Consider the following 17240-nt stretch of genomic DNA (forward strand, 5'->3'; position numbering starts at 1 on the left):
GTTTTCATAAAATTGAAATAGTAAAAATATTGTTGGTTAATAATTTGGAGGATGTAGAGTTTATAAACAGGGCATGAGAGAAGAGAGAAGGCTTGGATTCCTGGGAAAGTTGCTGACTTCATACCAGGAAATGTTCAGGATGGGCGAAAGGTTAGTAGAAGTTACAAATAACAAATTACATTGCTTGCTTGCTTGGTAGTTTCTCCTCTGTTCCTCATGTGCTTGTTGTACAAATACGTCACATTTGTTTTCAAAGGCTGACTAATCAGGTATGGGAATATGATTCTGGAGTTTCTCTTTGCAGGCTCAGCAATTAACATTCAGGATGATTAATTAAATTCTATTTTTTTCTTGAACAGTAGAGTGTGCAAAGAGTTCAGAAGTGATATACAAACTAGAGGGGAACTGATTCTTGCTTATGAAGTATTAGCAATAGATTTATTCCGACGTTGTAATCCATACTACCTGAGATGTTTCTTCCCTGGGGTTATAGCTTATTTTTCTTAGTTACCAGTTGAGTCTGTGTCTAATCCCTCTCCTGTGTCCACCTCCATGATTTAACTGTTTTCATTTATTGTACTGGTTTGAGAAAACCCAGTCCTGAGTTTCAGATGCATCCCCTGCAGTCCACACCAGCTATGGTTAGTGCAATGTAAAGCTCCCAGTGATAGGTCCTGACATAAACAGGAACAAGCGGCAAATGTCTTAGAAAGTGACAAACTGAAATTTGAAAAAAAGTCTCTGTACTGTAGAATGGAGCATGAACAGATCTGCAGTTTTATAAAAATAATAATAAAGAAACAGCTGGATGAAGAGCTCAGGTTTCTTAACATCAGGCATGAAATCAGCCCAGCCACTCTTCAATACCCTGTTGTTCCTTGGACAAGAATACCATGAATAAGGTGCTGAGTCTAGTCACTGCCTATTGATATCAGCCATCTTTGCCTAGTAAGGTGATGCAATACCTGAGAAAACACAGAAATCCTCAAATGGAAACACCTGCCAAATAGTTGTGTGCAGTTCCAAATCAACCTCACTAATGACAGTGTGCAAAGAAGAGGCTAGGGAGAAGGAGCATGTTCCCTGAGCTGTCCTAATCCTCTTCTCTCAGTCACTGTTTCTCTGTCTCTTGCTGTCTGGCACGTGGCAGGAAACATCAGGCTGGTTTCTTACACTGTAGAGAAGCAAAATGCAAGACTACTAACTGAAGGAAGCATTGTTTAAAGAATGTTCCTAGAGGGAATGTCTTCGCTTATGTTTTAATGAACAGTCCAACATACAGGCATTACGTGTGCAGATTCTCTTGCTGGTTGTTTCACTAGGGGAAAACACCTTGTCTGTGTTTCTAGCTACTGTTCTCCTGTTGCACACATGATAGTGGCTTGCACTTTGACATGAAAGATCTGAGGGTCAAGCCCCTGCAACCTATCAATCACAGCTTTGTTGCATTCTACTGTGACTGCAGCAGCCTCTTCTTAACGCTGTTCAGGCTATGGAAGTTTGAGCCTATGCAGCTGATGAGTCTGTGGGCAAAGACATTTGCCTCTGGAGTATGTGTGATCTTTCATCCAGTCTGATAAAGAGTGACTTGGGCCAGAATCCTAATGAGGATTTTCCAAATCAATGTATTCAGCAAGGGACTGGTAAAAGAGTGTGGAGCTTAGTGGCTAACCATCTGACTACAGTGGGGTGGTGTACAGAAACAGAAAATGTGAGTTTTCACTCAGTAACATGCGGACTATTCTGCAATCCACTTCCTAATATGTCCATCATTTAGCATCTTCAGGTATTATAGCTGTTCTCGATGATCTGGTTTAGTAATGTGAATGACTGTTTATATCCTTGAACTGCCTTTTTTTTTTTTTTGGCAGATTAAGGTGAAAAACTGTTAATTCTCTTTAACTATTGAAGTTAGTCTCCCTCCATCCACACAATTGAATTTTAACAATGCTATCAGGTAATTGCTTATAAAGTTATGTCCAGAGATCAGGAGTATTGTCAGTTGACTAAGTCACAAACTGCTCTTGGTCCTTTTATTTTGCAAACTGCAACATTAAAATTAGCTAGAATGAGTAAAAGAAACAATATCATCCAACTCCCAAGAAGGATGTTTCATAGAATCATAGAATATCAGGTTGGAAGGAACCTCAAGGATCATCTGGTCCAACCTTTCTTGGCAAAAGCACGGTCTAGACAAGATGGCCCAGCACCTTGTCCAGCTGAATCTTAAAAGTGTCCAATGTTGGGGAATCCACCACTTCCCTGGGGAGATTATTCCAATGGCTGATTGTTCTCATTGTGAATAATTTTCCTCTTGTTTCCTATCGGAATCTCCTCAGCAGAAACTTGTACCTATTACCCCTCGTCTTTTCCATGTGACTCCTTGTAAAAAGGGATTCTCCATCTTCTTTGTAGCCACCCTTTAAATACTGGAACATGGTGATAAGGTCTCCCCTAAGCCGCCTTCTCTCAAGGCTGAGCAAACCCAGTTCTTTCAGTCTTTTCTTATATAGCAGGCTTCCCAGTCCTTTGGTCATCTTTGTGGCCCTTCTCTGGACACTCTCCAGCCTGTCCACATCTTTTTTTGTATAGTGGGGACCAAAATTGAACACAGTATTTCAGGTGTGGCCTGACAAGTGCTGAGTAGAGTGGGATAATGGCTTCTTTAGCTCTGCTGGTGATGCCCTTGTTGATGCAATCTAGCATCGTGTTGGCTTTCTTTGCTGCAGCAACACACTGTTCACTCATATTGAGCTGCTTGTCCACTGGGACCCCCAGGTCCCTTTCCACAGTTTGGCAGTGTCCCCATCCTAACTCATTTTGAAACAAAAAGTGAAGCAAAGAAAGGCTGTGCCCAATGAAGCCCAAAACCAGATCTGGCATAATCAGTCCATATTCCTAGAAACAGGGTTGGTATAATGGGCAGAAGACTAGGGAAGTCAAAATTGCAGACACAGGTTATTGATCAAAGTTTGAAATGCTCAGTATGTCTTCCTGCTAGTAAGTTCTTTTTCTCAAGCCTGAATATGTAAATTGCAAAGATTACTTTTGTTCAGTTTCTTTCTGCAATCTGCAAGAGGATCTATGGTAACAAGAGTTACTTATAATTTGAATTTCATGTTTTAATTTCAACATGTTGTATAGGGGTGATATGACAGGAGACTTCCACTAGCCCACAGAACTTTGCTGATGAGACTAGGCATGCTTTTCATCTCTAGGTGACTTTGTGTAGTGAAGGCAGTCCCAGTACGCAAGGAAGTGTCTGGGTAGGTTTCTTGCACCTTTGTGGCTGTCTGAGATGCAACACAGAACTCTGGAGAAAGCAGTTTTCCGTAAGGTCTTGTGAATAAAATGCCCCTTTTACGTATTCATGCCACTACTTTTTATAATGTTCTGAATGAGAGAAGACAGTTCAGGCACTTTGTCTGCAGGAAGGAAGCAATTAAATTATTAGCACTTTGAGAAATTAAATGATGTAAGTTATGGCAGAATAAGTTTAGCAAAATGTTATAATGTAAGAAAACAATTAAAAAGAGTTATATAAGGTTGGGTGGCTTCTTTATTGTGACAGAGTGAGCAGTTAATTGATTGTCATATTGCTATAATGTGCCAGGGCAGTTGTGAGAGCAAATAGAGAAATCTCTGCTCAGGGTGTATGGAGATGAAGTGCAGAGAAATGGACATGTCTTCTAGGGAAATGGGAGTGAGCAGCAATCTGCTACCCTCAATTCCTTTTCCCTGTATCCTGTGAAGAGACATGAAGTACAGAGACATTTCCTATCATTCTCTTCAGCTTCCAAGGCCTGATGCTGCAAGATTACGTTTAGCTTTCCTCATGACAGTGATGTGGGAAGCAGAAGTGCTTCAGAATTGGATCCCAAAAATGGGAGCAGCACAGAGGTCTCTCCATCAGCACTGGCAATGGAGCCATGCTTTGTACTAGCCCTGCCACCAGCATCCTGTTCCTTTCTGAGAGTGCTCATGAATCTGCAAACCCTCCTGGGCTGTTAGTCAGATGTTTTGTGAAAGAAGCTAGAAGAAAATTATATCCTTTCCCATAAGCCCATTGCACTTTGGTTAGCACAAATAGAAGCATGCAGTTTCTGGCCAGGAAAGCAGCTGTATTAGAGGAAAGGAAATTAAGCTAGAAGTAGCAAGTTGCAAATCACTTGTATTGTTGCTCTGAAGAATCAGTTTCTTAAAATCTTTGAAGATAACTCTGTGCTTGCTGGCACTCATAGTTTTACACTATGCACAGGCAGTACCACTTCTTCTGCTTCATTTTTTAGTATTGCTCGTACCTTTGCTGTGGTCCTGCCCTGCACCTTCACGAAGCTCAGAAACAAAACCAAAACCACTAAACTAGTATTGGGTCATAGGTGGCATGCCCCAGGGCAGAGCAGGAGCATGTGTGCCCACAGGCAACTCACCAGTCTGTCTCTGAGGCTGGAAGGAGTCCTGCTTGCAACTCCACCACTGTCTGGATGTGGGTGAGCTCCCTCCACTTTTGTGCCTCAGTTTCTTGTCTGCAGGGGGGCAAGGTATTTGTATACTTCGTGGACACTGGAGATGCATCATTAATTAGTGCTTGCAGAGTACTGAAGTTGACCAGAAAGGGGAAAGGATTGGGTTAAATTCTGTTGCAATGAAAGTTATAATAATTATAATAATAGTAATCGCTTTCTTATAATACAGTTTGGCAACTTCATTGCTCTAATTGCAGAAATCATAGCAACTTCTCCCTAAATGTCTACATGTTACCACTGAAAGGCATATGCAAGTGAAAGAGATGCATAGGCCATCACTCTGCAAAGTGTTATGGATTTGGGGAAAAGCCTGGAAGTGAGTCACACAGCTTGAGCAGCATGAAGAATATGATGCTGAGAAAGGCTTGGGGGAGCTTAGAGCATGGAGCCTGCCTTGTTCAGGAGTCAAAAGGGGGGGCTGTACCTTTTTTGTGAGGCATTTAAAGAAATGCCTGCCTTGATTACCAATTTGTGCTTCTAACAGACATGACCTTAAGACTCCCAACCTTTCTTTCATATAGGATAAGGCAACGGTATGAAGCATTAAAAGTCAAGAGTATGAGGGGAGGGTCCCTCAATGTAGTCAGGTCTGCAAGCTCTGATCTCTTTCCCTTTCTTTGCTCTACTCCTCAGTTTTCACTGTTTAAAAAAAAAAAAAAAAAAATTGTGACCTAAAAGACTCCGCTCAGTTTTGCCTTGAAAGTGGTGATCTGGCTTCATCTGTTCTTGTGATGCTGGCTGGTATACAGCTCTTCAGCTGGGGGATATTTGTGTGACTGCAGGGATGACCAGAGATAAACACAGAGACGCTACTGGAATAAGGTGCCACACGCAACAAGTAGGGGATTTCGTCAGCAACACTTTGCCATGCAGCTAACTTGCTGTACTGAAATGAAAAAGGACAAAAGCAACTGAGGTAGTAATGAGGTAAAGAAGGTGCTAGTAATTACCAAGCATTCAGTCAAGGCAGGAGAGAGGAACCCAGACTTCACTTGTAGATATACAGAGCCAGGGTACCAAAGCAAGGCACACAGCTGTTAGCAGGTACTAGCAACTTATCCCATTATGGTTGAAGTAACCACCAATAAAACCTAATCAATGAAATCCCTTTTAAGTTGGTTGGATCAGTGACCCAGAAAATAGCTCCCCTGCAGAAAAGGAAATGATAGTCTATAAAGTGAGAAGTCAATGGGAAAAATCTATTAAAGTGAGTGAGCTATAAGGAGACCTTTGGTGTTAACTGAAACCTTTTGGAAAGAAGCCACAAAACTCACAGCAGACTTTTAACCCTCCAAATGCTGTCATGCCAGAAAAGGGCCATTTGTCCTGCTGCAGTCCAGTAGAGGGCACTGCAGACAGCCCAACGCCCGCCCTGGCAATTCGCAGATTTGCAAGGAGATGCCTATCAGGTGGAAAGAGATGCAGCAGAAATACCCGGGCAATCAGTCAGGTTTTCAGACTCAGCTGAGAAGTTCGCAACAGGGAATTGCAGAGTACCCAACAGTGTGGGTGGTGATAATAGCGATCCCTGGTCTAGTGACAGGCTCATCTTGCAGGACTTTGAACTCATTTCTCCCCCTGGCAAATAGTCAATTCACAGTATACCTAGAATTATCACTCAGCTTTTTTGTACTAAAGAAGTCAGCCAGAAGCCTAGCAATCAGCATGGCATCTTGAGCCTAGGACAGTACAGAAGATGAATCTGATGGACCCAAGAGTGCATTATGAAGGAAAGGGTTTTCTGGCACCCAAATTCAAAATAACCCACACAACAAAAGAAGTTGGGGGAAAAAAAAATTATTCCATTTCTCATAGGATTCTTCTTTTCATCCCAAAAGCAGCTTTCTGTTGTCTAGCTTTAGACAGTATTGATTGATTGTTAAGGCTAGAAGATAAAAAGCAGTCTCTACCTTGCTACTGCCTCTTCTCAGGAAATTGCTCTGTTATGTCAGAAGCTAAACAGGGATCCAACAGACATGGGAACATAATTAAATCACAACAAAACTGGGGAAAGCATCTTGAAAGAAGTTATTAACACAGACCTCCTGAAAATTTAATCATTCAGATTATGCTATGCATTAAATTCCAGCTAAGCTTAATTTCGCTCAATTAACTTGTAAAATATTTTTACAAAGTGCTAGATCATCTGCCATCCCCATTCATTACATAAAAATGAAGAGAAATTCAGTAATGCAAAATAAGTCAGGCATCTAGGAATATTAGTTATCCAGAGCTAGATCTGGATCAATCAATACAGACTTTATTCTTGCACATGAATCACAGTAAAGAAGCTAAGAACTTCCATGTGGAAGCAGAAGTATCAGTCAAATCTGTTTCCACCTTTTCAATTTTAAAAGTGTTGGAAATAATATGGCAAATCTGCCCCCTGGGACACTTAGCCCCTTTTGCTTTTCTCTTCACTTGCTGCCTCTGACTTTTTTTATTACATGTAAGCAGAAAAGGGGGGGCGGGGGGGGGGGGGGAGAAAGGTTGTAAACACTAGGAAACTGGGTGAAAAACATGTTTAACCTCTGCATACTCTTTTTAAAAACAGTAAGAAAAACCCATAGAATTACAATTTGAGAAAACTTATTTTCTAAAGAAGCTGCCTTGGGACTGGAAGGTCATAGAGCTGTAGGAGCTGAGATTTTTCTTCCTGTAGTAACCATTATGTTAAAACTCCAGATTCTGAAAAGAGGATCCTACTTTATCAGATTTTTGCCTTGTTTTCTTTATAAACTGTTTAGTCCTGGTGTTTGGCCAAGTAGGCTTGCCAGAGAGAAGTTGGTGCGTAGTGAGGGGAAGAAGTGAGTCATCCACTTACAGCACAACACACTTTCTGAATGAAGCCCCTGATGGGGTGGGGTTCATGCTTCTTTGCCAGACAAACTGGTATATGGCATATTAAAAACCTAAAGATATACAAATACAATATGCATTTTATATGAAATTAATTTTAAATTTGGTATTTAAAAGCAATTTTAAGTCAGCATGAATGTGCCTCACAGAATAGTCCGCTCTTGGTCTTGAAGAAGTAAATAGTGTCTTCTTTTTCTGAATGTGGATATGTTTATATGGGGAAGCTAGGAAAATCCCCTTCCTAACCCCACTGTGAGTAGTGGTAAAGGACACTAGGAGATACCACTGGCCAAGATGTGTGCCCTCTCTGGAGCTAGGGAAGGGGACAGCTCTGCACTCTTTGGGTGTGTGGGGATGGTGAGGTTCCTGAGCAGCAGATGTAGAGAAACAGCCTTGTCCCACCAGATCAAAGGCCACGTCCTGCTGGAGCTGCAGGCCCTCATGCACCTCTGCCTGCCTGGCCAGATCCCGTGCCTCCTGCTGTACTTTCTCGTCCGTGTAAAGGGCAGCAACAGTGCAAAAAATCCTCAGGTCTGAACTGAATTGAGATTACTCTTTCTTAGTAGTCCAAAATTAAAAACAATAATCCAAGTTTTTGAAATAAATTTTTATTTTTCCTTATAATAATTTTCAGTGTAAAAACATTTTAGGAATTGCTCACAAGAAAAAAAAAACGTAAATTTCCCAAAGAACTCTGACAATGTTTTAAAGCACCTACCAATTACTTCTGTTTGTCAGAGTTTTCAGCGTAAATTCATGGTGATGTACTGGCCAGATACTTCTTAGGGAACTCTGCTGTCTGGTGAGGTTGTTGCAGCACCTTTCTGCTTCTCAGAGCTCTTCCCTTTATGAGAGACTGTGACGGCTCCTTGCGAAAGCTACTGAAGTTATGGACTGCAGGGCCTGGCAAAGCCATGTGTCTAATATTAGTAACACAGTAGAGCACTGGGTTGCTTTGAACTTTCACTCCATACACGCTTCCCCATCATCCAAAGGTTTGCTTCTCCCTTGGTGTTTAGTCCTTTTGCAGACTTGGACAAAGGAAAAATACTTCTTTGGCTTTAAGAGGCTTCCAGCTAAAATGGGGTCGGGGATGGTGGTTCCCATGAAACGCTGAGTCAACTTGTCTCATCTGCCTCTGAGCTGCAGTGGCCCTCAGCACTCCAGTACTGACACATCGCAGTCATTCAACACAGCAGCTGAGGCTCAAAGGTGTCATGGTTCTCTCCTAAGTTGTGGCATCTGCAGTGGTCTGAAAAGTGAATTTATAGTATGCCTGAGTCCTGAAAAACAAGAGTCCATACTGTCCTCTCTTCAGTGTGTCAGAGGCCTTAATGGAAAGGGGCACTGCTTTGTGCCTCATGGAGGAAGATATACACTTTAGAGGAGGAAGCAAAAAAAATCCACGCCCAAACTCCTGGATCCCGGAAGCTTTTGCAGCCTGGGAGTGTGCCCTTGCTCCTCTGATGCAAATCAGACAGGAGCAGGGAGTAGCTGATCCACGTTCTTTTCAATGTCTGTATGGTAAGAAACACTTCCCACCTTGGGTGCAGCACAGGGTATACCATTCAAGATGCTGCCTGATCTGTTGGGAGGGACAGAAGAGTTGTTTGGACCATTGCTCAATCCTGTTTTGCACTTCCTTCACCATCTGTAGTCACCCCAGCTCATCTTCCCCTCCTTCCAGAGAAGGAACTCTGTGCTCTTTTAGTGAAGGTGTCTCTTTCAGCAAACCCTATGCATTGCAGAACCTCCTGAGCCCCCTGTGGCTCCTCCTGTTTACTCCAGCAAAGAATGAAGTGATTAATGAGGCCAGAACATATCTTTTCTCCCCGGGATCCACAAGAGGGGCACAGCTGAATAAATACCCCATGTTATTGCGGTCTGCTTGGTTGGGAGTTAAACCACAGGTAGCAAAGGGCACTGCCAAATGTAGTTATTGTCACACTCTGCATCCACTGACAATCTCGCAGATGAGAGCGAGTCAGAAAGGTTTATAAGGACAAAGTTACATTCCTAGCTTTCCCTGTGCTGGAACTGGAGTGCTCTGGGCTTCCACTGAGGTCAGCGGATGACTCAGTCTCTTGCTCTTCTGCTCTTTCAGCATGTACCTTTAGATGAAGTCTCTGAGATATAGCATAGATGATTCAGTGTAGGCTGTTTTTTGCATTGTCAGTCATCTCTGCCCTTATACGGCATTTTGCACCCCTCCATAGTGATAATTCATTTTTCTAAGAAGCTTTATATGTTTTGGGCTCATATCCCTGTGGAATAGTATGCAAAGACCCTCTCGGGGCACAGGAAGGTAAAGGGTTAATGCGCTCCCCAATTAGCCAGCAGGTGAAGGTATGTGTAAGCAAGATTGGGTTCAATAAGAAGCACAGAATCCTACAGAGAGTTCTTATAACCACCACTCCTGGGCTTGCAACAATTTTTCTTTCTCTCCTTCCCTTCCTCTGTCTATTTTGATAGACATTAGCAGAATAGAGGTGATTTTTCTGCTTTAAAAAAAAAAATTAGTATCTTTGGGCAAAATTTTCCTGTGAAAGGACTTCTGTGCTGATGAAATCTTTCTATTTCATAGCTAGGGAAGTGGTAGCATAGAAAAAGGTAGGCGTGCTGGAATTAGTTTACTTCATTTTCAGTTTTTTTTCTTGAATACCGTGAGTTCCAAAACAATGAGTTCAGCTGTGTTGCTCACTTTCAGGTAGACTAGCTTTCTGAGTGGTCTGTATTTTCCTGTGACTCCTGTCTTCTCTTCTCCTGGTGCTATTCTTGTCCAGTTCAAGGTGCTCCTCTGCACTTCGTAGCTCTAGACTAGTTGTGAATTTGTCTTCCTAAATGGAGTATCAAATCCTTTGAGCTGAGGCTAACATTGTTTAACACAAAGCTATTAAACCTATGAAAGGTGCTGTTCTGTATCTCGGTCAATATGGTGGCTAAAGCAACATGAATGCTGAGTTCCATATTCTATAGGGTTTTTTTTACTTTTTTTTTTTTTAAACAAAACACCAAAAGAGCCCAAGATAATAGTACAAGACCTGCAGTATGACATCTTATTCCTGCTGTCTGGGAGGTATGTGAGTGCTGGAAGGAGCAGGAAAGTATTGTCTGTGAAATTTTCAATCTTTGTTAGTGCTTTTGCTCTCCACAGGTTGTTTCATAGACTTTTGTCTGAATGCCAATGAAAAATTGAGATTAAAAAACTAAACCAAAACAACGAAAAAGGAACAAAACTAAGTCTTCAGGATGTGTACAGTGTTTAGGTCTCAGTAATAACATGCTATCAGGAGGCGACTGCTTCCTTTCCAGTCTCTTAGAAAAGCAGTACACAGAAGGCTGATTCCCAATGGTTGCAGACTCAATATACCACATATTTCCAGACCGTCACAGAATGCATTAAGATTAAAACTTGCACTAATGTCTGGAGGAATCTTGAGCAGTGGATGGAGTAACTTGAACAGCATCCTTGGCTGTTTACAAAACCTGATCATTGTCAGTCTTGCGCATATCTTTCTTCTGTGACATGACAAGGCACAGCCATTTGTAGTGGCTCTAGCGGCAATGCTGTGTGTTTCCTGAAATAAGACATTTTCAGGATTGGTAGTAAGACTGGCTCCTTGCTGGGCTGTCCAAGCTTGTTGAAGTACCTGTTGGTATTGGAGGGCAAAAGGTTATGCCCAGAGTTTGTGTTCAGTCACTGGTTTCACTGGGCTCATGAATGGCTGCATCTTGTGTAATTAAGAACAGGATGCAAAGTTAGCAAGAATGGAGAAGCAGAGTCGTAACTAGGAAAGAAAACACCAGTGAATTTTTTTCAAAGAAAATCAGTATTGAATGAATTTACTTTCATGTTGTATTTAACTTCTGAAGTGTGTTAAAGTGCCTTGGACTTGAAAATAGAGTAACTCTTCTGTAATCCTTTTCTAAAGCCCACAGAGAAAAGGAAGATGTTGATTTAAGATATACAGCAAAAGGCATGGGGGAACCTGCTGAAGGCTCCTGCTGTTTAGGGTCATGGGTTACACTGCACAGCCCACTGACTTGGGATCAAGCTCAAGGTTCTTGAGTGACAGAAAAACATTTGACACTATTTTTCAGTGAGCCTGACTTGCTAACATGAGCCGGCTGAGTGAACAGAGACACTGTAACTGGGACAAATCCCACCTTCCTCTGAAATTTCCAAACCTCTTCCCCCCCCCGCCGCCCCCCCCGGTCAGATTCCAGACAGATGACATTTTCTTGGCATAGACCCATTCCTGGCAACTTCTCTCCTCTGAATAACGATAAATCAGGACTTGAAGGTTAACTGATTGACAGTGTGGGAAGAGAAGGTGCCTGGCTTTGTAGATCAAATACGGCCTCATCTGCCCACTACTCTGCCTTCTCCCTCAGGTCTGGCCTGTGCTATTTCTCATTTTCTGGAAAATCCCAATTTTAATTTGATTCCAAAGGTTGCTGAGCCCAGTTGATACTGTTGTTCGTATGATAGTGTCAGGAGTGAGTACATTCCTCAGATCATAAATCATCTCAACCTGACCCCAATTAACTACAGACCCTGGATTTCATTTCTTTCAGTTCTTACCAGCCATAACAAATTAGGTCATTCTGTGTCAGTGAGACATTGGAGCAGACACCACTGGGAAAGTCACAGGGGACTCTGTGATCCAGTTATGTTGCAGGAAGAATGAAGGAGATGGAATGGGTCATATCTTCCTATTGCTTTCTAAATAGGACCCATGGGACACTTGGCAGCATAGTTAAAGGATTTTCATAAGGATACAGGAAAACTACATATCTTTAAGTTTTATTCAAATTTTGGTCACAGAGAGAAAGAGGCAATCTTTGACACCTATGGCCACCTATCTTGCATAAAATGATTTACTTGTACCTGTCCAGGCCCTTCTGCAAAAATCCAGCCAACCACTCAAACACATCATGAGCTCAAATATACATTATAGACATCTGAACTGTATTTCCCTGTTGAAGACTCCTTCATTTTTATGCAACATGCTGCAAAGGTTGGAGCTTTGTATATGGGGCTTGTATAAGAGGCTGTGCCTCTAGCTTGCTTAGAAAATGTACTGCTGGAGAGGTGATGGTTGGTAGATCTCTCAGCTTTGAGATATTCTTCTGAACTAGTACAGCACCATTGAGAAGGATTCATTGTTCTGTGGAATAAGAACTTTTTGAGCTCTATGTGACCCAGAAATCAACAAAGCGTGGAAAGGGTGCTGAGTCTATCATTCCAGAAGCTGAGATTCATACCTTGGATTTGAATAGGAAAATCCAAATGACTCTTTCTTCTAATTAACTGTTTTCACTATGTTGTTTTATCAATAACGTTTATCTTGTTCATTTAATATTAAGTCACAAAAGTGCAGTAACAATACAATAATGGTGAATAATCAGAAATCCCATCCCTATGGAAGGGCAATCAGATCAGTTCTCTAAGGACTACCAGCAGGAGAAATTTCCTAGATACTCTAGATCCCTTCTCCTTTAAAAAGCCTGTGTGATAAGATGAAGAGATACAGAATTGAATCACAGCTGCACATAGCCCTTTTGAGGAAAGATCTAGCTAAGGAAATGTCCATACTGCCTGTGACCCTCTGAAGTTCAACATTTCTAACGCCTCTACCTCACAGACAGCTTGTATCCTAGACTGGAGCAGACCACCAAAATCCTTTATTAATATACTATTGCTTATGGCATAGACATTACAAAGCTTGGAAAAAAGGAAGCCTTTGCAGAATGGGCCTTTGCAAACTGGAACCAGGGTAGAAATATAGAGCTTACATTTTGGATTAGTAATTTGTTTATAGGCAAGTCCTAAAACTAGAAAAATTTCAGGCTGAGTGTGAATAGATAATTGTGTTTTTCTGACATAATTCTTGGCACACAACAGTGGTGCTGTATGCTACCATTTCCTCACCTGCTGCACAGATATGGAAGTTAGCAATTTGAACACACAACTTACTCTGCAAACACCAGTCACTTGCATTTGCCTTCACCCCTGCTGGGGTTGGAACAACCAACCTTAAAGGGAATGTTTAACATATGTAACAGAAGACATAAGTGACCACAGGCAGGAAATCCTCAGAGAGGAGAGCAGGGGCTGAACTGAGCAGCAGTATGCACTTAAACACTAATTCTAGTACCTGGCAAACACTCAAGGCAGGCACCCAGTCCACCTTCTTCCTGTTGTGCCTGAACAGCTTCTTGCAAAGTCCCAGATATTCTAAGGAACACACTCATGGTCTACATTCTGCAGTTCTGCACCTAAAAGCCCAATGGATACCCTAGAGCAAGAGAAAAGCAGCTTGCAATGCTGCCAGTAGCATGCAATGGAGGTGGAGGCATCTCAAGCACTGCAGCATTTACACTCATGACCAGACTTTAAATTCTGAGGCTTAATCTGTGTATAAAGTACACAGGTGTGTTTTAAAATATATGCATTGTCTTCTCACATGTCCTTTAATTATATCTTCGCTGCCTTCAGCAATGGCCTGATTTCAAATTATATAAAACGGGAACAAATGTCATGAAAGCAAGTCAGAGCTGCCAACATTCAGTGCATTTGAACATCAACGCATAAGCAGCTGTAGGACAGATAAATATGGCCATTAGTGGGTGGTGTGCAAGTCTGGTAAGTGGTGGGGTAGGTTATTTAGTATTTCAAGAAATGCACTCTCAATATTAGCAGCCAGTTTCACATCTGAAGAATAAAGCATTTTCCTTTTGTTTCCAATAAAAATTACCTGCCTTTAACCCTGTTGTATACCATTACCTACTTCTCAATAGAGTAATGTAGTTTTTATTTGTGAAACCTCATACCGTTAAATGCAATGAGCTCATCCTTTTTCTTGGCATCATCTCGTCTTGATTCTGGCAGAGACACAATGAAATTACAGCAGAGAGAAGACTGTAAAAAGAGAGCTCATTTTTCTCCTAAAAATAATGCTAGTCAAGTTGGCCCTAGCAACTGTGAAGGAAAGTGAAAATTCAAGCCAAGTTTCATATTTGAAGTTATACACAGATTCCAAATCCAACATTACCCTTGTGGTTTTTTTCCAAATGGTGAGTTATATTCTTCACATATGTAAAAGATGGTGAAGCAACTGCAACTAGAATAGAATAGTTCTGTTCGAAAGGACCTGCAATGATCATCTAGTCCAACTGCCTGACCACTTCAGGGCTGACCAAAAGTTAAAGCATGTTATTAAAGGCACTGTCCAAATGCCTCTTAAACACTGACAGGCATGGGGCATCGACCACCTCTCTAGGAAGCCTGTTCCAGGGTTTGACCACCCCCTTGGTAAAGAAATATTGCCTAATGTCAAGTCTGAACCTCCCTTAACACAGCTTTGAACCATTCCCAGGTGTCCTGTCCCTGGATCCCAGGGAAGAGAGATCGGCACCTCCCTCTCCACGTCCCCTCCTCAGGAAGCTGCAGAGAGACACGAGGTTGCCCATCAGCCGCCTTCTCTCCAAACTAGACAAGCCCAGAGTCTTCAGCCGCTCCTCATATGACACTCCTTCCAGCCGTCACCAGCTTTGTTGCCCTCCTCTGGACGGTTCAAGCACCTTAACATCCTTAAACGGTGGGGCCCAGAACTGCACACAGTACTCAAGGTGAGGCCACACCAACGCTAAATACAGTGGGATAATCACCCCTTTTGACTGGCTGGTTATACTGTGTTTGAGGTACCCCAGGGTGCAGTTTGCCCTCTTGGCTGCCAGGGCATACTACTGACTTCTTTCCCGATTTGTACTTGTGTCTGGTGTTACTCCCTCCCAGGAATAGAATCCAGCATTTGTTCTTGTTAAATTTCATGCCATTGATGATTGCCCAATGCTCCAATCTATCTAGATCTCTCTGCAACTGTTTTAACTGTTTTTCAATATCCAGGGGCTGGTCTCCAAAGGACAAGTTTTTGACTGGCCTTAGAATATTTGACCCCTACATGTGGTTTCGTCTTAACTCTAGAAATTTTCAGGCACAACGTCCTTTCCAGCTGCTCTCTTAGCTTGTTACTGGATGAGAAATTCTCACAATGCAAAAAGAAAAGAAATACATAAGAAATTATTATGTATAAGCGGTAATGAGATGCTGTGGGCCACACTGATCTCTCAAAGATGAGTAGAGTTATTCCTTATAATAGCATCAGGATAAGAATGGTATTGTCATTGATCTACCAGACAGGGGCTCCAGATGTCTCAGTTCTCTTACTAGCGGTCTTCCAGCATTGGACAAGTCCCTGCTTTACAGTTAGAGAAGGAGGGTACATAGGACTATTTTTGCCTTCTTCTTGATATTTATGTATTTTAAATGACAAAATGCCTTTGAGACAAGGCCTGCTCTGAGCTGAACACTGAGGCTCTGATCTTAACTATCTCATGGTGCTACAAAATGCAAAGGGTAAATGACTCAGAATGTTTTCCACTGAGTTTGTTTCCCTTATGGCTTTCTCGGACTTTATGAACAACTCTGCTAGAATTGGGAGGCTTGTTCTCTAAGAAATCTTGCAAAAGCACAAGAAGAATTTAATTATTGCAGTAGAGTGACTTTTTTCATGCTTATTTATTTAATGTTTGAATGGTTGGAAATGTCTTCTCAGTATGTGCATTAAAGACTTCCTGCCTGGAGTGTGCAAAGGACTCTGAGCATTCACAGGATATTAAACAGATTCATAATGGAACCTAACAGTATAAACATGTCTTCAGTGCAGACAGGAATGCCACAAACCCTTATGCTGTGTAATGTAAAACATACCCCAGTTGTGTCTGTGTTCTCTTCTGCAAATAAACAAGGGAGAGATGTGCCTAAAATGTTTCCCTGAGACAGAAAATTTCTCATCTCATTATTTCATTCTCTTTTTAATAGATTTATTTTTTAAGGTGCTACTTTAAAGAACTTTATTATAACTTTGCTATAGCTCAATCCAGTTAAATTAAGGCCACTTGAAGGCAGCGAGTAGCCTGACACAAGTCCATGCTGCTAGACCTTTTAAATAAGAAGCCTTATTTTACGCTTTGTGTCATTTTCTTGGTAGAAGGCATAGCATAGAGTATTGGATACACATGTATCCAAGGTATGCTGGAAATGTTTAAACTAAAACTGTCCTATGACTAAGAGTATATTTTGGAATTCTTTTTCTCCTTACTTTCTATTTGCAAAATCCTTCATGGAGATCTTTTTCTCCAACTCCTCTGTGGTGTGCAACATCACTTTTTTCCTTTTTAAATCCCCCAGCCATTTCCTAGAGCTGCACACAGCTGCCTTTGCTCTGCTCTGCTCTTTCTGGCAGGGCTGATGAGCAGTTATTGTATGGTTAGGCGAGAGGTACCATCTTTGCAGCCAGCGGCCAACCACACACCATGTGAAACAAAGAGGCACTGTTGTCCTTCTCTCCTTGTGTGTAAGACTGATCCTATAACATATTTAAAAACTGATGTGAAGTACACAAAAAGAATATGTCAATAGTTGTTCATGAGAAATCTGACATAAAGGAGCATCTGAGCTAGTGCTGTTGCAGAAAGATAGAAAAGGAGCTATGCTGGTACTGGAGTGTAAGCTCTTAAAAATGAGGGTTTAGTTTGGGTTTTTTTGAAGTTTTTCTTATTGCCACGTAATGCCAGAATTCTCTTAAACTTTCTGTCTTTCTCCTTCCCAACATGTGAGAATGCCCTGCCAGGTCTGATCAGACTATTCTGTTTGGCTTGTTTATCTTCTTTCTGGTATGTTTAGTACAGGCTCTACACAGCCACATTGGTCATGCCTGTAAGCAAACCTTTAAATGCCCGCCAACCATGATGCACTGCACATTGTAGCTGCACGGCTGAGCACGTCCA

The 17240-nt window shown here is 41.8% G+C and overlaps 1 long non-coding RNA gene across 2 annotated transcripts in view; it reads left to right on the forward strand.

The window, feature by feature from the left end:
- The window catches only part of LOC127026522 (uncharacterized), a 69617-nt gene continuing 52377 nt past the window's right edge, over positions 1-17240 (forward strand). For both annotated transcript variants that reach the window (XR_007767751.1, XR_007767752.1), the window contains exon 1: positions 1-150. This is a non-coding gene — a long non-coding RNA (uncharacterized LOC127026522). The remainder of the gene's footprint in view (positions 151-17240) is intronic.

Source organism: Gymnogyps californianus, chromosome 28, assembly GCF_018139145.2.
Source record: "Gymnogyps californianus isolate 813 chromosome 28, ASM1813914v2, whole genome shotgun sequence".
NCBI lineage: Eukaryota > Metazoa > Chordata > Aves > Accipitriformes > Cathartidae > Gymnogyps > Gymnogyps californianus.